Source organism: Aricia agestis, chromosome 21, assembly GCF_905147365.1.
Source record: "Aricia agestis chromosome 21, ilAriAges1.1, whole genome shotgun sequence".
In the NCBI taxonomy this organism is placed as follows: Eukaryota; Metazoa; Arthropoda; class Insecta; order Lepidoptera; family Lycaenidae; genus Aricia; species Aricia agestis.
Window position 1 is genome coordinate 4,687,012 of NC_056426.1, and position 5,765 is coordinate 4,692,776.

General features: G+C 40.6%; 1 long non-coding RNA gene across 1 annotated transcript; it reads right to left on the reverse strand.

Annotated features, from left to right (window-relative positions):
• Positions 1–1,565: 1,565 nt before the first annotated feature.
• Positions 1,566–5,556, reverse strand: LOC121737740. The gene is made up of 3 exons (XR_006037181.1): positions 5,498–5,556; positions 3,283–3,376; positions 1,566–1,699 (listed from the first exon to the last, which is right to left on the reverse strand). It is a non-coding gene; the product is annotated as an uncharacterized LOC121737740 (long non-coding RNA).
• Positions 5,557–5,765: the final 209 nt, after the last annotated feature.

Genomic DNA, 5,765 nt, shown 5'->3' on the forward strand with positions numbered 1-5,765 from the left:
AAGCGCTAGGACGCTTCTTTTCAAAGCTAATGGAACTACACAAACCTCATCAGACAGCATCGCGTCGACCTCCATGTGGAGTCTGTTCAGTTCGATCGCAGTCATGGCCAGAGGATTCACGAGTTGGCCGTGCTCGTTCCGTATCACAATCTCGAAGCCAAGAGTCCTGAAAAAATATATATTTCAACGAGCTTTTGCTTGCGGCTTCGCTCGCGTTAAGAAGTATTATTGAAATTGATATAACTTTGTAATGAAACTGACATACTTAATATAAAATTATTTACATTATACTGTATAATATTATGTTTTCTAATGTATAAGTAGTTAGATAAGTAGTTGGTTTAGTTTTAAGGTTATATTGACATGCGCTAACTTTGACATTATTTTAGATTATTTGACTTTCTTAACTTAATTTTGATATTTTTAATAATGAGAAATTACTTAGAATATCTTACTAATGAATGATAATAATTACTTACTTATAAATTTTCTGTCGTAAAAATGTATGAAAAACTTAATAATTTCATTGCACGCCATTGTTATGGCAGAATGTTAGAACCATAAGAATTATTAAGACCTTTATATTAACAACATTCTGGCAATAAAGACATTTGATTTGATTTGATTTGATATTATATACAAACTTTAACCCCCTATTTGAACCCCTTGGGTTTGGGATTTATCAAAATCCTATCTTAGCGGATGCCTACGTCATAACAACTACCTGCATCTAAATTTCAGCCCGATCCGTCCAGTGGTTTGGGCTGTGCGTTGATAGATCACTATGTCAATCAGTCAGTCACCTTTGAGTTTTATATATATAGAAGAAGAAGAAGGAGTCCTGTAACAAAATAAGTCTGCACTAGTTGACTAGTGCAGACTTATTTTGAGTTCCGTTGCGCCAAAATTACTTTATCGCTCAGGACCCTTTCATTTTTTCGAGATAAAAAGTATCCTATGTCTTTTTGTCCTTTTCCGTGATTGAAAGTATCTCCATACCAAATTTCAGTTAAATCGGTTCGCGGTTTGTGCGTGAGGAGGGTTACCTCTTCGCGAAAGTCTAAGACAGACAGACTTTCGAATTTATAATACTTCCTAAAGCATGGATAAGTACTCGCTAAGAAAATCTATGTTCCACTCTGGTACCATCAGAGATGAATTCGACGAAACCTTTCCCCCTAGGCCGCGGCTCTGAATCATAAAGTTAATGTACCTAGTGGAATACAGAAACAAAGGCTTGAAGCAAGAGAGATGTCACTATCAGTAAAACTGCGTGGTAAAAATAGACGTGTGATACATAACAGCAGCACTCTTTTTTTGACGTCCAGTCGGCACGTGCCGCACGTTGACAATTTAATCTTATAGAATTCATGTTCAATCATGCTTGTGTAAGTGTATACGTACACATATTTTTCACACAGATGAAAACCAATTTCGGTTTCGTTTGACAGCTCGAGATTGTTGCTCTATTCCGCTAGGTATATTAACTTTATGCTCTGAATGCGGCGTATTTATAAATCCGGGGCTGGTCACATTGCAGTGTGTGAACTCACTTGTTCCCATTGTCTATCTGGAAGCGTGCTATTTTGCAGATCTTCTTCAGCTTCTCCTGAGGCAGCTTGCCCCAAGTTATCTGAGTGTACAGGTTCATTAGGATACGCATGTGTGTCAGAACCGCTCCGTACCGTGGATCGTTTGCCTGAAAGACCAAGAACTGCTTTAATAAAGAACTGCATAGGTACACGCGTCATCCAGACGCCAAATGCGTTTATCGCGCGGGTACCGTACATGTTTCCGGGATAAAAAGTAGCCTATGTCCTTCAGCGGTATGTTATGTCTGTCTGTCTGTTACCTCGTAAAGAGGTAACAGACAGACAGACATAAAAGTATGAATGGACGTTATTTGGTTGGCTCTGTCCAGAAGAAGATCAGAAGAACACCCAGAAGATAGATCACGACTTTTTAGTTTGGCGGGAAACTATTTTAAGCCACTTTTGTATTTTGATTTGGAATAAACGTTTAAAAAAAACTAACATTGATGCTATTCCAATATGACACAGAAGCAGTAAGGCTTGCGTGACAAAAATATGCCATGGAGCTGATCTATAATGTAGCCGGAAGGTGGCTATAGGAATCCATACTAATATTATAAATGCAAAATCGTGTCTGGTCTGTCTTTATCTCTTCACGCCCAAACCGACCGACTTTGCTGTTTGGTATAATAATAATAATAACTCCCACACCGGTTTCGGTGGCAGTAGCCGGTTTCATAGAAACCAGGCCAGGTACGCAAGAGTAATTTTATAGCGCACAGGTGTGTGCGCAGTACACAAGAGCACTGTCTATTCCTTCACTCTCATCACCCAGTGGGACGGACGACCGACACGACTGGCGAGAGATCAGGCGCAGGACCGACATTTTATATGCCCATCCGACGCATGGATGATCTTACTTGTCAGGCAATCAGGTAAAGAGATACTTTGGGTGCCGGGAAAGGACAAAGGATAGTTGACCACGGAAAAATGTATCCTCGCACTTGAGGCCGACCTAGAAAGATGGCGTAGAGCTGGAGGGACACCAGCCAGGCTGGCCAGCGGTGGCGCAGGGGTGAGAAAGATCCTACAAGCCTTTGGGGGAGGCCTTTGCCTAGCTATACAATTTAGGTCCCTAAAAACTAATTGTTATTAGGGACCATCCATAAAGTGTGTCACACGTTTTTCATGATTTTTAGACACCTCCCCCATTTTCATAGGTGGTCACATTGTGAGTGAATTTTACATCTAAAAATTAATACTTATAAAAATAGGTAATTTAAATTTCGCTAAGTATTCAATTTATTTAAAAAATGTGATGTCACAAACTTTAGACACCTCCCCCCTCCCTGTTACTCCATGTCCCTCGACCATCCATCCATCGACCCTCTCCCCACGTTTAGGCTGCGTTTCCACCACTAGATGTGTTGCCGGTTACGAGGAATGTGTTTTTGAGAACCAATAGAATCACTTCATTGACGTGAGCTTGTCATGACATCGCTCAGCACGGCGAAGCTATTGTTAATGAAATAAGGGGGCAAACGAGCAAACGGGTCACCTGATGGAAAGCAACTACCGTCGCCCATGGACACTCCCAACATCAGAAGAGCTGCAGGTGCGTTGCCGGCCTGTTAAGAGGGATTACGGTCTCTTCTTAGATTTAAGATCTTCCTCGCAAAACATCTCTGGTGGAAACGCAGCCTTAGGCGTGACATACTCTGGATGATCCCTTATAAGTAAAATTACCAACCACAAAGAGTTTCTTCAGGTATACCATCCATTCGTCGAGTGTTTGCTTGATGAAGTGAAGATCGGCGGTGCTGGGACAAACATTCTCGTTGGACCTGGAATTATTAATTTATTTTCTGTACCTACAACACGTACTATCAGGGGAAAGGATTCTTAGGCAGATGGGGGACCTACGTAGTTTGGTCGCGTTACGTCAAACCCAACCGACAGATCACAATTATTAACATGAATTGACATGATCCGACCAAAAGATGTTGGTCCGTCAACTGCCTAGGAATAAATTTCCTCGATGGTACATTCATTAAAAATATTACTAGATGATGCTCGCAATTCCGTTGCGCCAAAATTCGTCTATCGCTTGGAAACCGTTACATTTTTTCGGGACATTCTATGTCCTTTCCCGGGACTCAAATTATCTTCAAACCAAATTTTAGCAAAATCAGTTCAATGGTTATTGGGCGCGAAGAGGTAGTAGACAGACAGACAGAGTGACTGACAGACTGACTAACGAACTGACTGACAGACTGACTTTTTTCTAAATGAAAAGCATACCCGGGTCACCTGATGGAAAGCAACTTCCGTCGCCCATGGACACTCGCAGCATCAGAAGAGCTACAGGTGCGTTGCCGGCCTATTAAGAAGGAATAGGGTAATAGGGGAGAAGGGAAGGAAATAGAGGAGATAAGGGAATAGGGGAGGGTAGGGAAGGGAATAGGGTAGGGGATTAGGCCTCCGGTAAACTCACTCACTCGGCGAAACACAGCGCTGTTTCACGCCGGTTTTCTGTCACTGATAGACATACTGACAAACAGACAAACTTTTGAATCCATACAGCCTATCTGTTACCTCTTCACGCCCAAACCGCTGAACTGATTTTGCTTGAATATTTTGGTATGAAAATATTTTGAGTCCCGGGAAAGGACATACACTTTTTATCCCGGAAAAATGTGCAGTTCCCGCACAATAAACGAATTTTGGCGCAACGGAGTTGGGGGAGTTATGTAGACTTAATTAAATATTATATATTGTTATGATTCCGAATATGAGAATGCCAATTATTGTGTGCTCAATGCTTATCGTAATGTAACATAATGAATATAATATTTTAGTGATTTTTCCTTCCTTTATAATTTACAGTAACCAGTGGTTACTGAAAATGATGGATGTTGCCATGGTGACTATTTCAAAAGAATCATTAAATACGTCATGTCAGTGGTTGTTAACCACTGACATGACGTATTTAATGATTCTTTTGAAATAGTTAAATAGTTATGAACGTTTGTCATTTTAATTACATTTTTTGCTTTTATACAGGGTGTAACAAAAACAAGTGATAATAATTTAGGGTGTGTACGTGTTCCCTGTAGAGAGTTCACTGTGAAAGTAGCAGCGCTGAAAGACCAAAATTTTTTTCACTTTTGTATTAACTCGTGACGCTCGGGCCCTTGCCCATACAAAAGTGAAAAAAAATTTGGTCTTTCAGCGCTGCTACTTTCACAGTGAAATCTCTACAGGGAACACGTACACACCCTAAAGTATTATCACTTGTTTTTGTTACACCCTGTATACTGTACTCGGCGAAACATGGCGTTAGCGGTCATTGACTCCCTGTCAAAAACTTGTCATTTTCTATACAAAGCCGCGATTGACAACATCTGACATATCAATGTCAATCGCGGTTTATATGGAAAATGACAAGTTTTTGACAGGGAGTCAATGACCGCTACCGCCATGTTTCGCCGAGTACAGTATATAGCGTTTGCAACAGATGCTGAGTAGACGCCAATTTGGTAAAACTTCATCTTATATATATAAAATTCTCGTGTCACAATGTTAGGCCGCGTACTACTCCTCCGAAACGGCTTTACTGATTTTAACCAAATTTTATATGCATATTCAGTGGGTCTGAGAATCGGCTACTGGGTACTTTTTATATTGATAAGTGCATTTGTTGAATAAATAATGGTAAATTATTACAACTCGAGACTGACGGCGACTATTGATTGTGCGACGGGATAGCGATGGATGTTGCCATGGTGACATACTTATTTAGTCACTTCAATAAAATAATACGGGCGAAATACTTTATTGTAGTATCTAATATAATACTTTATTGTAGTAATTATGATAATATCTTATATTATAAGATTTTATCATCTTGGAGTGCAGCCGTGAGGCTGGTTTTCAGAATCACAATAATTCATTTCGGGACTTACGTGTCCACAACGCGTTGTAACTTCACATAGTTTTTGGGGAAGGCACCCCTGGTTTCCTGATGGATGCGCCTCCCCCAATACCAGTTCTGGGCTTCTCCTTCCACCAGCAGAATTTCCCCAACTTCCAGGCCAAGGTGGTGAGAGCATTGTGGGCTGAAGTTGTATGTAGCTGAAATAAAAAAAGGTTCGTATTATTCATATTACGGTACTGTATGACGCCCGTAACACCGTTGCGCTAAAATCATAAAGTTAATACCTAGCGGAATAG